This window comes from Mesocricetus auratus, unplaced genomic scaffold (assembly GCF_017639785.1).
Source record: "Mesocricetus auratus isolate SY011 unplaced genomic scaffold, BCM_Maur_2.0 Super-Scaffold_100011, whole genome shotgun sequence".
Classification (NCBI taxonomy): Eukaryota; Metazoa; Chordata; class Mammalia; order Rodentia; family Cricetidae; genus Mesocricetus; species Mesocricetus auratus.
This window is the reverse complement of record NW_024429195.1, coordinates 50,608,261-50,630,085: the sequence shown is the minus strand read 5'-3', so window position 1 is coordinate 50,630,085 and position 21,825 is coordinate 50,608,261. Positions and strand designations below refer to the sequence as shown.

Genomic DNA, 21,825 nt, shown 5'->3' with positions numbered 1-21,825 from the left:
AAGGGTGGAATTGTGGGGTGCCCTGCCATGGCAGATCTTGTCATGACACTAAATGCCTGGGGTTTTAACTCTGACCACACCTTGTGGATGTTGCTATGAACAAAGCCGGTCTTGCTATGGCCCTTGAAGGATCCCCTGTATTAACAGCAATTAAAGAGCTGAGATGTAATTTCAACCTCCTTCATGCAGGACCCTGCCTCAACTTCAGCAGGAAATGGGGTCTGAGTCAGTGGGGCGTGACTATAATAGGAGTCTGTGAGTGGGGTGTAGTGTAGCCATCCTATAAATCTGTCAGAGACACACTCGAAGAGGAAGAGGGCCTCTGTACACTGCGGTCTTTACACTTTCGGATGCAGATACTGATTTATGGCACACGGGAAGCAGAGAACCTTTGAGCCAAGGGGGCCCTGTGAATCAAGGCCATTCTGTAGGTTTCCGCCCTCCCGTTCCAAATAACTACACATTTATAATTGTGCCTGAAGTCAGTCTCCTTCCAGCCCCAGGAGGCAGCACCATTTGGTGGAAATAAAACCGAGGACTTGTCCCAACAGCTGGCCAGTCCTCGTTTCAAGTTTTAACAACAGGATGAATGGACTGAGCACCGTGGAAGGAATCATAAAGCATTATGCAAGACTTTCAGAGACCCTTCTCCTAGCCACCCTATTCCCATGTATCAGGTTCACCCCAAGATGACCAACCCCACTTTGAAGAGCTCCCTGTCTTTGCCCGTCCCGCACAGATGGCTCTCTCACGGAGATAATTTCTAAAAACCATCCAGATGAGAGAGACCCTGAGGGAAATGTCTCCAAACTTCCAGGCAAGGGAAAAAAGGAAAAGGGTCCACTAACAGTAAATGAAAACCCAGCCCAGAGTTAGTGTTAATTAATTAAAAACACAGTTTCAAAGTATCGCTAATAGAAGACTTCCTCCATGCAGCGAGTACTTGATTCAGAGTGACTCAAACATTAAAATCACACTCAGGGCGACTCTCGTGGTGCTGGCAAGCCAAGTGCAATATTTTCCCTGGGAGGCATGCCCGTACTATAAAAAGAATGTGATGTTTAAAAAACTGGTGTCTCTGCTCCGGGCTGGCATTCAAAGCCTCCCCTAGCTCTCCTGCCACATTTCCAGAGTACAGTATGAATCACGATCATGTGATGAGCCTCTCCTTGCCAAATTCTTTCATGCTGCTACCACAGTGTGTTCCCTCTGAGGTCCCTGCCAGCAGCAGCTCCTGTCCCCTAGCCAAGACCATCATCATGAGTGTCGGTGGAGAGGCAGAGCCCTCCGCTCCAGACTCACCAGCCAGGAGACAAGGAGTCGTTATTGTAAACACTGCAATGGCTGATCCGATGGGCCTAGGGGGAGGGGAGGGGAGAGGGGTGGGGATGGGGAGTGGGGAGTAGGGGTGGGGGGGTTGAGAGATGGGACACAATAGTGGAAAGGATGAGACATACAGAAAGGGGGTCTGCTGATCCAGGAAGGTTGTCTCTGTCCGGCTGGCATGGGACTGGGTTCCTGGAATTCCCTGTCATTTCCATCTCCTGACAGGATGGTCACTGACCATCAGCCTGGGTGAGTGCCGCAATGCAGGCACACAGTAAATGGAGGCAGAGAGGCCTGGAGCCCTGGCTTGTCCAGCTATCTTACCTATCTTGACTGTGCTCATCATTTCAACCTTGGAGCAGCCAGGAAGCCCTTCTTTGACCCTCTGGGGCTCCCTTCATGTTCACTGTACCACTGTCAACAATGTGAAGGGAGAAGCTTCACCCCGGCCCCTGGCAGCCCTGTACCCGAAGAGTCTGGGATGCTATGGTGGAGGTTCCACCCAAGCCCCCTCCCCCATCTCCCTCCAGACTCTGCTGCATCTCAGAAAGCCAGACAAATGATGCTTTCCCCCCAGAGATGCTCAAGACCACTCCCACAGGATATTTAAACTATCCCCAGAGAACAGACTGGTCGTTTTTCTGGTCTGCCTTTCCCTTCTCCTCTCTGGGGGCTGGAAGGCCATCCGGGAGCATTGTGTCCATTAAACGTGAGATTTTCTAATTCGGTTTGGTTTGGTCTGATTTTGGATTGCTGTATCGGTGGAGAGGCTGATCCGGGTCTAGAAACTTTTCAAACAGGACATGCCATCTGTAGGCAAGCGTCTGTCACCCACATTAACAATCACAGGGTTGTTCTTCCACAGTCCTCGCCACAGAACCATCCTTAAGCCTTACTGTCATCCCAGATGCAACTCTGGGGTCGCCCTGGAAGCCAGGAGAGCGTATGACGGAAAATATTATCGTTTTCCCATCATTTTGAGTCACTGATAGGACCACTTGGGGTTTATCCCTACTTACCCACTGTGTTCATTTATTGCTGTGGTTAACTGGGGAGAGCTTGCCAGTTTTCTGTGAGCTTCCTATAATGAGCCTAGCACTATCTGGATGCTCAGAGGCAGAAACGAATGTGGAATCCTGGGAAGCTCTCTGGAGTTACAATGCCCATTTATCCCAGTCTTCCTAAATGGCCCATTAGGTACTAGGGCTGGCATCAAAGCAGCGTTTACATTAAAAGACGTCTGTGTCAAGGGTTAGACGAAGGCGAGGAAAAAAGGCACAGAAGACGCAGTTGCTTGACCTCCCTGACCTCAGCCTAACAGGGAGGAGGCCTCAGCACTTCCGGGGTGCGGGGTACTCAGCATTTCCTAGACTTCTCTTTTGCATGAGGGCAAAGTCTGTGTGGAAATGAGATGGAGGATGATGGCCTATGTGCCTAGTTTGGGCGTGCTGCTTGATACAGCTGCTCCCCGACCCTAAAAGTTTTTATATTTTACACAGAATGTTGGACACATAGTATAGAATAACAACAGGTTTGCTCTCCTTTTCATCGCTCAACTCTTAGGACTATATTCCTAAAAGAATAAGGACACAAACCAATGCCAGCTAATTCATTCAGTCCACTTTGCTCAACAGACAAAAGTTATACAGCAAGTACCTCTCAAGCTGTGCCTCGGGCAGCGCATGCAGAGAAATAAAGAACATGGTTCCTGTCCTAGTGAATAGGAATGGGGGAGGTAGTGAGGTGACTCATGAGGTAAAGGCATCATCCACCAAACCCCCGGGGGGCCTGAGTTCAATCCCAGGAACCCCCGTGGTGGAAGGAGAGAACTGGCTGGGGCAAGTTGGCTTCTCACCTCCAAGCATGCGCGTGCACATGCAGCTTAAGAGAATTAGCTAATTAACAAAGAAATAAGTGGTAAAACGCCTTGACTCTGAAGCCAAGCAGTCCCACCTGCTCTGCCCGTTGGCTGTGGGTGACTGTATCTCCGTTCCTCCATCTTTTCATCAGCAGCAGCAGGAGGAAGGGAATGCTCCCCTCATGAGATGCCTTCCTCAAAGGAAACACAATCCTCACAATAGCCAGGGTCTGTGCTTTCCCATGACCTAATCCACTTCCCAACCAAGGTTTGTCAACAACCACCTATCTACTGCTTCAGCTGGAATGTTCTTTCCATGCCCTGTGGGACTCCTATACCAAGTTTCCACACCATTCTATCAGAGAGCATGCACCTCTGGATACTTAATTGTTAGTTACATGGTTACTATGTTACTTGTGGTGATATATTGTTTATGATTTATTAAAGCCTGCCTGAGGATTCAGAAAGCAAAGTCAGCCACAAGCCTTAGAAGCCAGGCACACTCCTTTAATCCCAGCAGCCAGAAGCTAGGAGGTGGTGGTACACACCTCTAATCCTAGGACTCAGCATTAAGAGGTAGAAGGATTTCTGTGAGTCCAAGGCCGCCCAGATCTATACAAGATTGATCCAGTCCTGAAGAGAAACAGCTCACACAAAGGTGATCTCAGCACCTGGGAACACACGCCTTTAATCCCCGCATTAGGGCGGTATGTGAGACAGGAGCAAGGTCTCAGTATAAGGAATTCAGCATCGCTCGTTCATTTTCCAGCCACAGAGGAGAGGCAGCAGAATCAGCCCCTTCAGCCTGAGGTAGTGGCCTGCAACTTTGCTTTTCTGTTCTCCAGCATTTAGTTTGAACCCCAATATCAATCTCTGGGTCATTTACTTTTTGTGTGACAGTTACTATGAGGGCATTATCGAGAGTTGTCTGTGGACTTCACAGCCCTTCCGACCATCCTCAATTCTGGGTCAACATCAGTTTGTCAGAGGTGAAGAAACAAATGCTGAGCCACACTGGCAGCTTGTGGTACACCAGGTGTGTTTGCGTTCCAAGAGAAAACAAAACCAAAAACAAATAATTCTTTCTTGGTGGGGGGGGGCTTGAGAAAGCAAAACTAAAATGACAATGGTCCTATATTCATTGCACCAGTTTTAGCAAAATCCAAATGAGAAAGACCTAGGCAGATGGTTCAGTGGTTGAGAGCACTGGCTGATCTTCCAGAGACCAGGGTTCTATTCCCGGCACCTACATGGTAGCTCAGAACCATTCGTAACTCTAGTCCCTAGGGATGTGACATCCTCTTAGGACATCCGTGGGCACCAAACATGCATGTGGCGCACAGACATGCAGGCAAAACACCTAAACTCATTAAATAAATAAATAACGCTTAGAAAAATGAAACTGCCTATTGGGATACTCAAAATTATGTGACAGGTGATTATGAAGTTTGGGAAAGCAGGGCCAAGCGGCCCAGGCTTGTAATCCTACCTTCTCAGGAGACTACAGCAGGAAGATCATAGGTTCAAGGTTAGCCAAGGCTAGAGCTCAGGGTCAGCCTAAACATCTTGATGTGATGAGATGAGACCCTGTGTTTTGGGACTGTTTTAACATACAGGTGAGACCGCTCAGTAGGCTAAGACTCTTGCTCCCAATGCTCACAAGCTGAGTTGAATCCCCAGAAGGAGAGGACTGGACTGATCCCTACAATTTACCCTCTCATCTCTGCTTACCCACTACACATGAAACTCCTTGAGTTCACTAACGTGCCAGGGCTGGGTTTGAACCCACAGTATCTCTAGCAGCCTGTCTCCTTCCCTGTAAGGCCATGTAAGAACAGTAGAGCAGAAGAATCTCCTTCCTAAGAGGAGGCCAGCAGCAGGGACTGGGGGCTTGAGAACCTTTAAGTCAACCGCAATGTCAGACTGAAAGCCTTCAGGGAAGAGCCCTTGAAATTCTGCTCAGCATCCTAGCTTCTTCAGCATCTCAACCTCCTCCACTTACTCAGGGGCCACTCTGTTGCAAGTGGAAAATCAGACACCGCCACAAAGACACACGTGGAATCAAACTTAAGGACCTGATCTTTCTTTTAATCGGTGTAACTCCGAGACTCACCTTTAAAAAGGGAAGTTCCGTGGCATGCTGTTTAATATCAGATTACATAGTTTTGAAATTTCATCCTCGCCATTGGTAGTCACTACTCTTATCATTTGTTGTTGTTGTTGTTGTTATTCTGACATGAGACAGGAAATGTGGGAGGGGCAGGTAGCCTCGTGGAAAAAGAAACTGATTTGCAATATGGAGCGTGTGTTGCAAGGGATCCGAGGTGCCTTTTATTCCCAGGGAATGTGCGCCTTCCAGAGGCTGCCACCAGGGCTCCTGGCGCACAAGCAAACAAGCGAAGGAGACACACATTAGCTCATGTGACAAATCACAACGTTTGCCAATTGGAAGAGAACAAAAACTTGGAGGAAAACAGTTTGTTTTCAATCCACAAGGATATTAATAAAACTGAAGCCCAGCATTGTGGCTACAGTTCCCAGGAAGAACTGTGTTCCCCAGCCAAAAGAGCAGAACAACAAGCGTCTGTGTCTCCGAACTATGTATCTCGTGATGTCATTTAAAACCCCGTTATTTATCATGAGCACGGCTGCCTGGAAACACGTCTCTCTGCAACTCGGGCACTGGGAAAGAACACCCGAGGACAGATTTCCCGTGACAAAATCTGTAATTCCGACGCAATAAATCCAACGAATGCAATTTGACCCGTTATATGACAGTTCAAAAGCAAAAGCTTTTCCAGATAAAAATTCGAAGGAACTCTAATTAAATTACAGCAAAACTAATTTGCCATGGTGCCAGAAAGAGGGGGAAGTAGAGGAATATACATACTTCTTAAAAGACTCTCAATGCAAATATAATTCATACTACAGAGAGAAAGAAGGGTACACATTGTACAACTAGACACCATCTAAAAATTCAACTGTGGGAAGGCTAGCCCCAACTCAGTATGCATTTGATACCACTGTAAGTAGATTCCTATTTGGAAATCACAAGTAGTTAATGCTTTAAACAAACATTTAAATGATACTTAAAACACTAGTGTGAACTACTTTACATATGGGCCAATTCAATGCCCTCAACAGCCATCATCAATAGCATTATCAATTCCATTTTGCAGCCCAGGCAGTAGATTACTCTCAGAAGCAAGATTATTCATTGGTCATTGTGCCTTATCTGGAAATACTTACATTTTGAAGGTAACCCCAGCAATAATCCATCCAGCCCTTCATTTACAGGTAACGGAACTGCATGACACTCACCTAAGTCACACTCAAGAAAAGACTGAAATTAAGAGTCAACAAGGCAATACCACCGTGGCTTAGCACAGGGTACTTAGTGGCCAGAAACCCTGGGTAAGCTACTGAACCTGAAACCCCACCATCCCATCAGACCATTTCCCTGGGCTTAGAAGTTCAGCGAGATACAGTGAAACAAGTGTGCAATGCCTGGCACCAGGGAGGGCTGAGGCAATGCCCACTGCTGTTACATTGATCACTATTCAGCCATTCACCTGTTGGTTTCTCAACAGGTGACAAAGCACTTTGGGAGGAAGGTCATCGAGCTTCTTAGCCCTACCCAGAGCTGGGACTACGGAGACAAAAAGCAGGTTATCATTAGTGTTTTCTCCTAGGTCACCATTGTTCATGATCTCCTCCCTATTCCTTTTTTTCCACTCCTAAGACAATCTTTCTGCCCTTAAGGAAGTGTTTTCCATCAGAGTATCACTTTGAACTTAGATGTTTTCCGTTCTAGACCCCATCAAATGGCATGAAAAGTTGAATACAGACTCTTTACCAGCATCCTCCAACTTCAAGCTGGGCTCTTCATGGAACCATGTATGCACCAGGCATGCAGGTACCGCAAGCGCACATGTGGGGAGGTCAGAGGGCAGCCTGCTCCTCTTTAACGTAGGCTTCCCGGACTGAACGTGGGTCATTTGGCTCAGAGGCCAGCACCTTTACCAGCTAAGTCGTTTTGCCTGCCCAGTCACTGTGAGCTCGATTAAAATATGTTCCTTAGGAAAAGCCACTCTTCCTAGCAGATCTGATACTTAACAAAACCAAGCCACAGTGACTGAAGGCTTACGATGATGCAGGCACTGTGCCATGGACTTTGTTTACACGTTCTCATTCAGTTCTTACAACTCTCAAAATTATTACTGCCATCCCCATTTTACAGACCAGATGATGGCTGAGTCGAAGCAAGTACCCGTTCAAGGTTAGGGGATCCTTAGCAACCGGATCTATGAAAGATGGGCCTTTGGAAGATGTCAATCCCACTTCTAGATGGTCTGCTGCCCAAATGTGCAGCCTCTCTGGGCCTCAGTTTCCCAATCTTGGGAAGATTCAGCCACATTCCGTTCTGGGTTCCCTTTGTTTTGTTTTGAGCGCTCAGCTGCTCTGGCTGGGCCTCCCTGGGCTCTGCCCTGTTTTGTTTCTGCTGCTGGACCCAGTACAGACGCAGTCCTGGCAGCGGATCAGCAGAGCCCAGTAGAGGTTTCCTCCTTCCCCCGTACTGCTGGCAGCTTCAGCATGAACCAAAAGGGTGTGCATGGGCCAACTGGCAGAACTGCACAACTAGCAGCAGGATTCTCCCTCCAGGGAGCCACAGAAGGGCGGGCACGCCTTCTGTCCAGTCCACGGCAAAGGTTGCTTTGGGCAGGCAGTTACCACTGGGTGTCTGGTGCTAGCATCCCTCCAGGCAGGCAGGGCAGACGGATTTGGTGAGAGACTGATTACTGGGAGGTAATGAATGCTCTGTGGTCCCATGCCAGCAGCTGACCGCCCAGAGACAGGAGATGGAAACACGGATCTGCAAAAGCCACGTCCAAACCTCACAGCTTGGACCTCCAAGTAGGCTGCAGAACCAGCCCTGCCAGGCTCTGCCTTAGGGCACGCCTGTGCCAAGGGAAAAGGGTGCAGTTGCAGACTATGAGTGAGTGAGTGAGAGAGAGAGAGAGTGTGTGTGTGTAAGAGTGTGTGTGTGTGTGTGTATGTGTGTGTACACCTTTCCTCAAAAGCTGCAATACGGGGCTCTAGAATCAACAGGGCTTTTCTTTTCTCCAGCACTTGCTCTGTCCAGGAGTGGGGGATGTGGAGGGGGTTCCCTTTCCTTTCCCTCCCAGTCTCTCCCCTGGCCTAGGACAAGGCGGGGGCCTGGACAGTTCCAATTGCAACTGGATCTTTCCACTACTTAGTAGCACACCAGAGGATTTATTGGAGTGGTGTTTGTTTTGTTTCGCTACTATTAAGAAAGATTGCTTCATAATCCTTTAAACGTTTTTTTTTAGCCAAGTCTTATTTACATATCCTGGCCAGTCAGCACTGTGATTAACCCAGGACTCTGCAGAGAGAAGGCAATTGGAATGGTGACACAAACAACATCTGTACTGAGGAGTAGGACAACTGTCTCTTGCACCAAGGGGACACAAAACTCTCAAAGCAGAGATACTCTGGGACCAGGAGAAGCTGTGGAGGTAGGTTTGAAGAGGCTAGCATTTCTTTCCTGTCTCCTCCTTTTCCCCCAGGATAGATGGTTCCCCATAGCATCTTCGATATAGCAACAGTGATTCACTGCCCTACTAATCCCAAGGCTAAGACTTGCTGCCCTTCCCAAACTCCCAGACCAACCAAAAACCGAGCGATGTTTGTACGGACTGTCCAGAGATTACCAAATACATAAGCATGTCTGTAAATGAATGCTGTCAAGATTTACTGGGTAGTTTTTTTTTTTTTAGTGTGACAGGATCATACCCAGCGTCTTTCACTTCATGGAAAGGCTGCGTGGGGCCAGTTATGATTAACATCATCTCTTAAGAATGCAACTCATGAGCCACCAGAAAGTTAAATGGATCCCAACCTGTGGTGGTGTGTTTGTTGCTGCTGTTTGTTTGGATTTTTTGTTTTGTTTGGTTTTGGTTTTGGTTTTTGTAAAAGAAACCTTAAGCTCAAGATCCAGAGTCTTGGAGCAAGGTCTGCTCATCAAGGAGAAACGACAGTGAGGTCTAGACCAGAGGCTGTCCAGCTGTCAGGCTAACATGACACATACCCATCTGTGTCCCTTCCTGTGTGTGCACTCGCATATGTGTGTGTGTGTCTGTCTCTCCTATTTCTGGCTAATCCTTCCAAACAGCCATGCCTCCCACCCTGTTCACGTCACGGATCCTCTGTAAGCATACATTTTATTATCTTTAATGTTTAGGGATCTAATTTTTTTGGTCCTTCTATTTCCCATCCAAGATGAAATATTTGAACATGAGAATCTAATAACACAACACTGTCAGTGGTGGCTTTGATTTTACCTTTAAATGCCAAGAGCAGCACAGGCCTTCACTGCACAAAACTCCTAGCAAATTATTTTTTATAAAATTCACCTAGCCCTTCTAGAAAAAGGCACGCAAACAAACATAGGGGAACCATGCCAGGAGGTTTTGGGAGTAAGCAGTGAGGGCAGGGCAATGATACAGGAGAGTGGGCAGAGGTTTTGGTACTCCATTCTGAACTGAAATGCTCTGAGACCGATCAGGTTTTCACTTTAGGAAATGCTTTGCCTCTGATATTATGCAGCAGTCACCAACAGTGACTGTCAAAGCTCCGTGAATGGATTTCAGGACGTGTAAGTGGCACCTCCCAGCTTTAGCTGTCTACATTTTTTTTTTGTAACCACTTGCATACTTTTGGTCAACCACTGTAAAATAAACAGTCCTTCCCAAATGTTTTCGTTGTCTTTGACAGCACAGCAATAACTCACTTGGAATGCTGAGGAACAGAACGGCACTCAGCGCAGCTTCCAGGCCAGCTTTTTATGGTTTCTATACATCAAGTTGTTTTTACGGGAAGAGACGCCAGACTGAGAAGAACATGAAACATTTTGGAGATGTCTTAAATTGACATCTCCACTCCATGTTCCCATAAAAATGCATATGCGTGTACATGTGTGCGTTGGAACACACGTGCACATGCGTATCAACATAGTTAGGTGCATGCTTAGCATGCATCTTAAACAACACTCCTCCTCTAAAGCATTTGCTGGTTTTGCACTTGGACTTTTGTTTTAGACTTGAGGTGGGTAGCTTCCAAATTATGGTAATTTTATCCATGCAAATGAAGGTTTAAATTAATATTTATTCCTTCTTAGAAAAGTTTGGAGGAAAACATGTCCTGACATGTTTTATGCTTACTTAGTTAATACTCATGATCCATTTTGTTTTCTATGCACAAACTAAAATGTATAGAAAGGATATATATATAAATAATTTGATATAGTTTATTCAAAAGAGCTTGACTTTCTTTTAGAGTTACAGGATTATTGATAGAGGTTATTGGTATAACCTATAAAACAGAATAAATCATACCCCTGTATCAAGAATGGAAGCGTGAGGAATAACTTGAGAAAGCCCACAGACTGTTGCATAGGCTATCTTTGTGGAGGACAAGATTTGAAGGAAGAGAGTAGAGTCTGGATAGTGTGTGCACCTGCGTCTTCCAGCCTGTACAACATGACTGGAGTCTGTAGTCTCTGATGGGTCTGACAAAAATCTTTCATTGAATTTAAGGGCTGAGGTCAGGAGTTTATCACACAGACCATTGCACCTGCATTCCTTGAAAGTGATTCACCCTAAACGCCTGGGCTGGCTTTGGGCTTCTCCACCAGAGAGCAGTGAAACACTGTCAATAAACCAACTTCTGGGGACCCGCCAAAGCAGAGCTGGCCGACCCAGGGAACTCACAAAGAAACTATATTTGTGAATTCAAAAAAGAGATATCCACTAAAAATCTAATGCACTGGCATTATTCATTGCATACATTCTGAGAGTTAAATTTTAATGTCATGTGGAAATAAGGAAGACAATTCAAAGGAAAAAGAACGTTTTCCAGAAGTGGCTTCCTCTTTTAATTCCACAGTTCCAAATCTCCACAGTCAGGATAGTCTTCAGATCTGCTCTGGAACCCTGCCACCCACCTTCAAAGATCTTCCCGCATCCTTTGCTGACAGCACAAACAAAGGCTGGGGGAATGGAAAGGCAGTTTGTGCATACACGGTTGAAGACAGACACTGCTACAAAGAGCCCATTTGGGGAAGACTGAAAACAGTTTTCAATGGCCAGAGTTCAAAAAGAAGGTTCCCAGTGTGCGTGTGAAGGGTGCTTCCAGGTGAGGTGATTTATGGCATTAACCATGAAAGTGCTAGCAGTATAACACAAAAGGGTGCCTGCTCCCCAAACACCTCACTGCTAAGTGGGGATGGGGGCGAGGGTAGAGGGTGTGGTGTAAACAGATTCTTCTTCTGATCAACAATAGCCCTGTGACAGAGTATTAGTGAGTGGAACGGTTGTGCACCACTGCTTTTAACAAAAACATTCATTTTCACCAAAGGAAATATGAGGCTTTGCAATTCCACCATGTGGCATGTGTGATTTGATCTGTTACTTTTCTTGGGCGCAAAAGACTGTGGCTTTTTTTTTCTTTTTAAGAGGAGGTGTATCAGAGAAGGGATCTAAAAATCCAGATGGATCATTCTTTTGCTTTAGTAAAGTGGTAGATAATACCGTGTGTAAACACTACACAAACTTCTTTGGCCAGTAGATGGATGCTTACCCATGCCAAAACTTTTCCCTCCTTGTCTTCAAAGTGCTGGACTCAAATGCCAGCCTCTGCATGCAGGCAGCCAAAATATAAACTGAAGCAGGGGGCACCACACATCAAAGGGGAGAGGCCCCAAAAGCGCGCTGTATAGCACAGTGACCTTCGAAGAGATTGACTCCTATCAAAAGTTACAGGCACACGTTTAGTTTTCTCCCCAGTGAACAGTGTCATTTGACCTTGCTTTGCAAGCTCTTCTCAGCCATTCTACCTGCTGATCTTGAAGAAAGCCACTCCCTCTCTAGCCTTTTCCAAAGTCCTCTGTGGTAAAGCTCCCAGCAAAAAAGAAATAGCCCCAGAGGGCAAGAGAAGCTTCAGCTGTACACCCATATACCCCAGCTCCTTGCGACTGGCGGCAGATTCAGAAGCAGGACTGCAGGTGACAAGAGTGCTCCTGTGTCCCAGGTCAGCATTCCATCCCTTTCAGAAAACCTTCCTTTAACTAACTCTTTCTCCCCCACACCCCTCATCCGCTTTTTTTTGTTGTTGTTGTTGTTCTTATCAGTTCAAACAAGAACAATGAATTCCTCAGGCCCACAAGAATGTGACAAGGTGTCAACAAAGGCAGCCAGGAAGGTGATGTATGGCCCAGGCAGCTCCCATAAATCACTTCACAGCAGGGCCCTACAAAGAAAAAGCCAGTCACCCATAGACCAGAGTTTGAGGCCCTCATACCCACCCTGCTCTAGCTCCAGTATCCTTGAAGAAGCTCACCTGTAAAACACACACACACACACACACACACCATCCCTACTGTGCAAGGGTTAAGATAAATTATTTCCCAAATGTAGCAAATACTTCACAGACCTGGTAGAACACTATATAATTTAATGCTTTAGGGACATGTGTTTACATGGCTTTCCTAAAGGCTGTCTGGAAAATTCTATTTGAAACTTTAATTTAAAAGTTTATAAATGGCAAAAGCATTTGTTCTTAAATGTGATCTTAAGAAACTTTGGACCTATGTGATGAAAAATGATTTTAAGGCTTCAAAAAGCATAATCTAAAGCCAGGAGGTAAAGCTAGGAGAAGCACTGGGTTCCAGGCTAGCCTGGGCTACATGCCTCAAACAACTAAAACTATTCAGAAGTAGATAAAACCCAGAGACTGCTTTATGGTGGCATAAAGAGAACTTGAATATGACCAATCTAGACTCCCTTTCTAGGTTCATAGACATGAATTACTTGAAAGAAAAACTTAGTATTTTGCTATGTATGTGTTAGAATGAAATGCTGCCCTTTGTCACTGTCCTATGCAATGTAACCTATGAACAAATATTAAAGATCAAAGATGATGTTTTGTGTATATGTTTTAATAAGTTGAGCTCTGCTCTATGATTTGGTAAGGAGTGTGTCATACATATTGAGTGCAAAAACCCTGGAAATATTTAAATGCAAATGACTGATCAATTTCATAGCAACGTAGAATCCTGTGAAAGCATGACGCAGAATTCCTACCATTTTTAAAAATAGTAACTTGCATGTCCAGTAAGGTGGACCACCACAGCTAGGTAAACTATTTGTAAGCATATGAAAAATGATATGATGTATGCGTATGATAAACTGAACTGTAGCTGCTACATTCCTACAAAACCATGTTTAGAAGAGGGAGACTTTCCAAAAAGCCAGTTGTCAAAAACTGAAGACAATAACAAGAGACAAAGCCTTCCTAATTTTTCATGAGAGGCTAGAATGAGCCACAGAATGCAGCTCTATTTCTCTCCTCCAAGTACTTTTTATTTTGAATCAAACATTCTAAAATGAGCTGAGGAAGCAGAGCTTGGCTCTTCACTACTTACTAACCTTACTTTTTCTCCAATGACTATAAAAATAATTCAAAGAAAAGGAACCATGCCAGCTGTAATATGAAAAACAAGCTGAACACATGAAAATTCCTATAAGGGATTATTTGTCATACTTGTTAGTTTTGAACTGAGGGACCCATGGTTATTATAAATTGCAGTTCCGAGAGCATATAAGCAAATCACCTGAAAACAATCATTTATTCATTCATGATCACAGCTATCCAATTAAGTAGTGAAATAACCTGGTCATTGACACAACCCAAGTATATAGTAAGTCACTGTGAGTGTGTCCTCTAGGATGGGAATGGAGGAGTGAAAATTCAATTTGGGGCTACACTGGAGGAATTATTTCCTGTATTAACTACTAAATGCTACTTAGCACGTGGAATTCTTTGTTACATTTGAGCATTTGTAACTTAAAACACCACCTACTATGGCTCCAATATCAAGTTACGCAGTAGGTCTAAAACAGTATTAGTACAGGGCAAAATCCTTTTTGGATGGATGAAGGGGGCAGGGGTAAGAACCTCCTAGTACCTGTAAATCTGGGAGCATCTAATAGTTCTGCAGTGGAAACTTGTGGAAAGGTGTCTTGTAAAATGAGACTCTATTTTCCTGAGATGGGTTACAAACTGGAAAGTGGAGAAGAAGATACTGGGACCAACCATTTAAGTGTTGTCCATAATTTTAAGAATCCCTTGAGAAGATATTAACCGTCATCACACAAGTATATGTGTGTACTTGGGGATATGGGAGATGGACGTTTTGCATAGATGCACCATTTATCTGTCCAACAAGGCACTTTCTACCATGCTTCCATGTGGGGAGTTAAACTTATCATTGTGTGTGATTTACTGGCAGTGATGCTGAGAACCCTTCTTCTTTCCCACAATGATGCACCTGATGTCGTGAGTACCTGCTGCCATCTGTAATTAACCTGACTCCATCCCAAAAAGATGCTGAGAGGTAAGAGAGCTTTTCTGTTGATATTGTGTGATGTTTGCACAGTGGCATTCACTTCTGACATGCCTGGCACCAGAATCCAAAGGGTTCATCGCCTAGACAAAGATCCATACGTGGACACATCTGTTCCTCTGATGCTTTTTATGATAGACACTGTGGTCTACACTCCAAATCCAAATAGTAGTGACACAGAATTTCATGCAGGAGAAGTACATTAGTGAACAATCACAGCACATGGAGACATGTGTACTCAGCTTCGGGTGTGTGTCAACTGCCTTGTGGCAGAGAGCAAACAGTAATGAGATCTGAAAAGGGACTAACACATCGGAACTGGTTATGGGGAGATGATGGAATTAAGAAAAGAGAGACAGAGGTAAAGAAAATACAACCAGACCACACATGTGAAAGGGTTCATGCAATTTGGGGGGGGGGAAATTCTGTTCATTATGAATAAGGAACTATAGACTACAGCTAGTGGGGGGTAGGAAACAAGAACAGAAGCCAGACCTAGTGCTATATCAACATAAAATGTTTGGACTTTATCCCTTGATAGAATGGTGGCCATTGAGAGGTTTTGCTAAGAGAGAGATAAAGTTTCTGCTATGACAATAACAGTTGAGTAACATTGGGGGTGGGGTGGGCAGAGAAGGCTGGAGGCAGCATAGCCACTGAGAGCACAGACAGTGAAGTGAGGCGTGATAAGAGCTCATGCACACAAGGAAGGAAGCGGTGTGGACGGAGGGAAAGGAAGCAGGACGCATGTGGTTCCAGGCGTATCTAGGAGTGAAGAACGACCAGATGCTGAGTGCCGGGAACGGAAGATGAATCAAGGGTGACCAGGTGGAAGAGGACGCCCTCCAATGCACTAGGAGCCTGGGCACTGAGATGCAGGTAACAGCCAGAAGGCAGGCTGTGGCAGAGCTAACCCAGAGTGAACGCGTGGAAGGAAAACCAGGGGGATCAACAACAGCCACGGGGCAGGCAGGCTGAGAAGAGCATGTAGGACTTTCAGGCAAGAAAGGACACAGGAGGCTACTTTTGTTCTGGGATCTAAGGAAAATGCGCAACATGGAAGGTCGATACTTGTGCTGGGTATTTAAGAACAGGCACTAGCAGAGGACTGGAGAGCACTTCTGCCTTGCCTTTACAGGGTAGAGTGATTGGAAGTCTCACTTCAACTGCGTTCTGTTAGGGGCATTCTATGAAGGATGGAAGAGTAGAAGCCAGCATCACGTCATCTCAAAGTGGAAGAAAGACACAAAGAGGCAGAGAGCTCCCTGCCACGACACACGACCTTCAATCTACAAAGAGCAGGCTGTCCTGACTCCTCTTGCTGTACCCAGGCCCTGCAAACTTAGGAATGTTCTGGCACTGATATTACAAGCCTGTAATACCCACAAAGCAAATGGTAGGTCAGTGAGACATGAGCAGCTCAGATAGGAAAGCTATGGATGCCATTAAAAAGCCAAGATTGTCTCTCTAGTCCTGCGCCTTCTAGGGAATGGGGGCATGGATACAATTCACATGGTGATTTTCACAGACCCCAGCAGCTAACCTGACATAGCTCTGTGGAGCCCGACCACCAGAGTACAAACTAAAAGTGCCTAGGAAAAGAAGGCGCCCTTTCAACTAAAGAGAAATCCATGCTTTGGGAATCCCCACAGGGAAGGGAGATGGTGATGAAGAAAACACATTCTACCTCATTACCTTTTAGCTTTGAGTATTTAGGCATAGAACATTCAAAATTCTCCAGAGAAAGGGCAAAAAAAAGCTGGAGGCAAAGCCAAAGTTTTCTTGCTTCTATTAATGAACTTAAATTTATTTTCCATTCACACATTAGAGGAAGAAATCCATACAAGTGGATTAAGAAGGCCCGGAAGAGACACTAAGGCACTAAGGCAGGTGTTGGCAAACACCTTCTGCTATCAGATAATAAATATTTTAGGCTTTGTTGGTTGGATGGCCTTTGCGATGGGTACTACATTCTGTTGCCGCAGAAAAAGACTTGCCACCAGCCAAGACACTCACAATAAGGTGGCTGTACCCTGAACATTTTTTTCAATACAGGAACTTGTAATGTTTTCATTCAACAAAACACTAGTTTTTATTTTATTTTTCAATAATTTCCAAATACAAACATATGCATTATAAACACATGCTCCGGAAAGTGGAAAACACAGGTTTTAAAGTCCCTTCCATCTCTCAGTGCTCAGTTGGAGCACCATCCACCTCCTTGTTTTACATGGCTTAAATATGAGTCCCATAGATCATAACTTATGATTTGCAACTTGACATGTAAATTAAATAACTTGACTCAAGCTAAGCGAGACAGTGTCAAGAAACCTGGCATGATGCTTAAAATTGGCCTACCCCTAAACTATAAAGCAGCTAAAAGCCATGTTTGATTTACATGTGCAAAACTTACAATGACCTGCCTACACATGCTATGTGTACAGTAAGCATTTATTAAATGTAAGTTGAATATTAAGTACTATGTTTTTGTATGTGTGTGTAAAGCATAATCAGTGACTTTAATCCTAAAGTTAAGGGTGAGAAGGTTAAATCACAAGATTTCCTTGATTTTTCCAGCTGAGTTGGCTGGAACCAACAAAAAAGTCATGGACCACAGTGGCTTGTAGACCCAGAACCAGGAGTCAGTTGGATTACTGTCTAGCTTGTGTATCTGTGCAAGATGCTTAAACATCCTGTTTATTCTTACTATGTATATGGCCAGCACTTTGAAACAATGCTCAAAATAAAAACTTTCTCTCAACCATTATTTTATAAATGGAGAAAGAGAGCAGCAATCTCTTTGTTTCTCTTGGGGGGAAGAGCCAGGTAATTGAAGGTGTTCAGTTTCCAGGAGATGATCCAATGGTCAACACCCTCTCCAGAGTTTAACCTCAGCAAACAGCAAGAGCAAACATAGCTATGACATTAGATGAGACTAAGAACACATTCAGCTAGAAGGTGGGACTCTGAATACAATCATGAGAGTTCTTCTATGTCTTTGCTATGACAACCATCTTTCTGAGTTTGTCTATAACCTATTTTCTTTCCTCTCCAATCTCATTTTGACTTGTGAAGGTACAAGGTGATGGAGATTGCACTGCCCCTATATTGAATACTGCATATCCAAACTAATGTGGCCCAGGTTGTCTTCCACAAAAATCAGCCACAGCCTACCTGGTATTGAGTTGAATGAGCTGGCTCCTTAGAAAATTGCTGATAGCTACAGTCTCACTAAGCTGATTATTTCATGACTAAGTTTTGCCTTAGTGATCAAATAGTAGGTGAGGAAGTCCATTATCTTACAGCATACAACACAAAAATTAATGGCACGCCATTAGTCTCACTTGAATGTGTTGTGCTGGCAACTTGAAGTGCCATGGAGTTCCTGACATTGTCTATATTTTGTCACAATTTTTAATTTAGTTTCCATCACAAAACGCCATGGTCCTATTGTCCTATCAAGAATGTAACCCCCAAAATGAAGCACACACATATATGTGGTGGTGGCCTATAAACTCAGCACTGGAAGTCAAAGTCTGAGTGATTACAAGTTCAAGGCCAACCTAAGTAAAATGGTGATTTTTTTTTACTTAAAAACAAAAACCAAACATAAGAGAATTAATAACCAATGAAGGATTAACAACAGGTTCAGGTGTCACTGAACTGATGGCTTACTAAAATTGACACAAGCATTCTCATTGAATCCTATGATCTGTAGGTATAGTATCTAGAAAAATAAACTCTCATTTCCCTTTTTCTCTATCTCTGAGGTAAACGGTAGTTGGGCCCAAAGGATGTAACTCATCACCTCTGTTCCCTCTTTCCTGTTTCAAGTTCAGACAGCACTGAGAAGTAACCTGACCCCTCTCCATCTTCATTGGACAGTGGCCAGGATGAGGGCTTTTCTTTCTCTGTGTGCTCTGCAAAACCACCTACCGCTCAGAGAAGCTCTTTGACATGTTCTGAACTCGAAGGACAAATGAAATTGGCATTTTTAAATCTGAAGGCAGAACAAAGAAGTCGGAAACATGATACTGCAGGATCAGGTCCTTATCTGCACTCTCAGGGAAAAAGCAGCCTCCAGGCTCGAAGAGGGGAGCAATATGCCTACTGCTTTCCCCCCTGGGACTTCACTGTCACCAGAGAGTCTTGCATTTCCAGGAGCATTCAGCAGCTTCTCCCCGTTTCTGTGGGGCCAGCTCCAGGAGGTGACAGGGTACTGTTGTCCCTCATCAGATGCAGAGATTCTTATGTGAGCAATGTAGGAGTCGGAAAGGGCTCAAGAGGTATGGCCACTGGGGAACAAAAGGGACAGATATTCATGCTGTTTCTGATATCTGCTCTCCTTCAGTGCAAATTGGGAAGCAAAGTTTTGTCTTTTTAGCAACATGGTACCCAAGCCTAGCCATTCAGGTTCTTGCTGAATTTTTCTATGGACATCCTAACAAGCAAAGTGGGGGGGGGGGATTGTAGGGACACATGAGACAGAGAGACCATGTTCTAGTTCTCGAGGGGCTCTTTGTTAAACTTTAAGTACATCGCTTCGCATCTTCTTTTAATTTTCTGCAGAACCCTCCCCAAATCTTATATTCTGTAGCCATCTTCACAGAGCCAACTAATAGCTCTTGCCTCAACTCTGTGTCCCCCAAGACTTATAACTTTCACTTTTACACTATGTGAGCTTGGCAGAGCTTCGGTTGACTCGTGTGTGCTCAGCCCAACTGGTTTGTCCCTATCATGGGGATGGGGCATCCGCCTTCTCGGTCCTTCATGTCTTTGTAGTCATTCCTTCTGCAGCTCGAACACTATAAACACTTGCTAAGGGAAATCTTGCCCACCAATTCTCACAACCCCTGACTCAGATGCAATTCCAAGCACGCTGGTTCCTGACTCTCTCCCTGGCAGATTGACATTCCTCTGCCTGATAAGTCATGTGAATTTCACACTCTGGCCCTGTGTCTATGTGAAAGCACGAAGATGTTCTTGACTGAGCAAATTGTGAGAAAAGAGCTTAGCGCCAAAGTGGGTTTGATCTCTGCTCATCGCAGAAACAGGACAGGTCCATATCATTGGCTTCATTTAGAAATATCAGTGAACGGGAAGGGCGGACCCTGAACCGGTATTGGCAGTTTGAAGCCGTCATTGCATGAGCTAGTGAGTTAAGTCAGCTGAGGAGTCCTGTGTTGTCTTTCTGCTTTCTCCCCACCCATGCAAACTGTTTTCTCTATGTTCTGCAACATTTAGAAACCAGAGACCCAACCAGAACTCAGTCCTTTTCTCCCATCCTCTAGCTCTCCTTTCCCACTCTCCCCAGAAACAATTTGTGTCCGGTTGGATGGATAAGAGAGTACAATGCTAACCGTCATTGACACACGCAGGCTGCGTCTCAGCTAGGCGTGTGTGATCTCGTTCACAAGTGATCTCTACCAAAAAGAAGCATGGCCGATTACATTAGTGAGGACTCTGAAGTCTGTCTAACATTTGTGGTGAAGAATGTGAGCTGGCAGAAATGGGGGAAGATTCTAATGATTTCATTTTTAAATTTCAAATAGGTACACAAATGAATGTCCCAGAGAGAACAGATATAATGAACCAGATCCCCTTTTCTCCAACTCTGATGAGACGTGCAGCATATCCTCAGGTGATCTGTAGTGTATCTATGTTTAACTCTTAGAGTACTTTATGTATAGTGAAAAAGTTCACTCTCATGTTGTCATTAATGTGCAAATGAGCTAATGTGAATAAAATGCATCAAGACATTTCTAGTTGTGGGTAAATAAGATTAAGAAATATAGATGATATGCTTTCACGCTGCAACTTATTAAGACTGCAGTGGAACCCAAGGGCAAGCCTGTCACAAATGCTAAATGCAAGCACCAAAGTCATTTGTAGTGTGTCCTTGGAGAAAGAGGATTATAGTCCCACTGCAATGTTGATGCGATGCTAGTCATGAATTCAAACCATTTTTCCTGTTAATTATTTCCTCGTGTTAAGAAAAAGCAAGAATGCCGGGCTGTGGTGGGTGGTACATGCTTTTAATCCCAACACACTGGAGCCAGAGACAGGAGAATCTCTGTGAGTTCCAGGCTAGCCTGGTTTAGAAAGTAGAACTCCAGGACAGCCATGGCTGTTACAAAGAGAAAACCTGTCTCAAAAAAACAAAAAGAAAGAATGAAAAAAGAAAGGAGGGAGGGAGGAAAGGAAGGAAGGAAGGAACAAAGAAAGAAAGAAAGAAAGAAAGAAAGAAAGAAAGAAAGAAAGAAAGAAAGAAAGAAAGGAAGGAAGAAAGCGAGAATTCGAATAACAAAGTTGGTGTTGCCTGCCTGATGCAAACAGTGAACATGCCCTATTTTACCAAAGAGCAAAAAAACAATGTTGATAATAGAAGCTCTCAAAGAGGCACCGAAAGCAAGCAAACAAACAAAACCCCACTATTATTTTCTGGATAACCATAATTCTGTTTCTTACTGTGTGATTTTTGCCTGTGTAACACTACTCAATTAAATTGACAGTTGGACCAAAAATTACTGTCTTGGCTGCTATGTGGCATTCTGCAAATCTCTTAAAACCCCTTACTTAAGTCTGTTTTTTCTGAAAGGCACTTACCTACTCTCTGGGGTGTTATATGAATCAGGAGTTCTGGAGCCCACAGCGTCTAAGCCTGGTTAGCAGGTTGGGAGCTAATAAGTACAATGGAAATGGGGCCTACTTAGTTACTATGGATACCTCAGACATAAAGGATTCCTATTTTGGGTACTCATCAACCACTGCTAGCACAAAATCCCTCGTGCTGCTCAGACTTAAATATGGTCATAAATGTTTACTGCACATGGATAATATTCTACAAGTTCTCCAAAATGGCAGAGCCGTACTGTGGGAAATGTTTTTGTCTTTTGGTGTGTTTGCATTGTCTGGTTCCAATCTAGAGAAGTAAAAGTTTTCTTCTGCTATTCACTTTGCAGAATTGAGTTTTTTGCTGGGTTGCTAAAACCGCTTCACTATAATTAGGCACAAGTGCAATATCCGTGGCAAACCAACTCACCTAGAAATATTATAGTTGGAGCTGGAGAAATGGCTCAGTAGCCAAGAGCATTGGCTGTTCTCCCAGAGGTTCTGAGTTCAATCCCCAGCAACCAAATGGTAGCTCACAAGTGTCTAT

The 21,825-nt window shown here is 44.5% G+C and overlaps 1 protein-coding gene across 2 annotated transcripts in view; it reads right to left on the bottom strand.

Moving 5' to 3' along the window:
* The window catches only part of Hmga2 (high mobility group AT-hook 2), a 115,670-nt gene that overhangs the window by 56,487 nt on the left and 37,358 nt on the right, over positions 1-21,825 (bottom strand). The gene's annotated exons all lie outside the window — the stretch shown is intronic.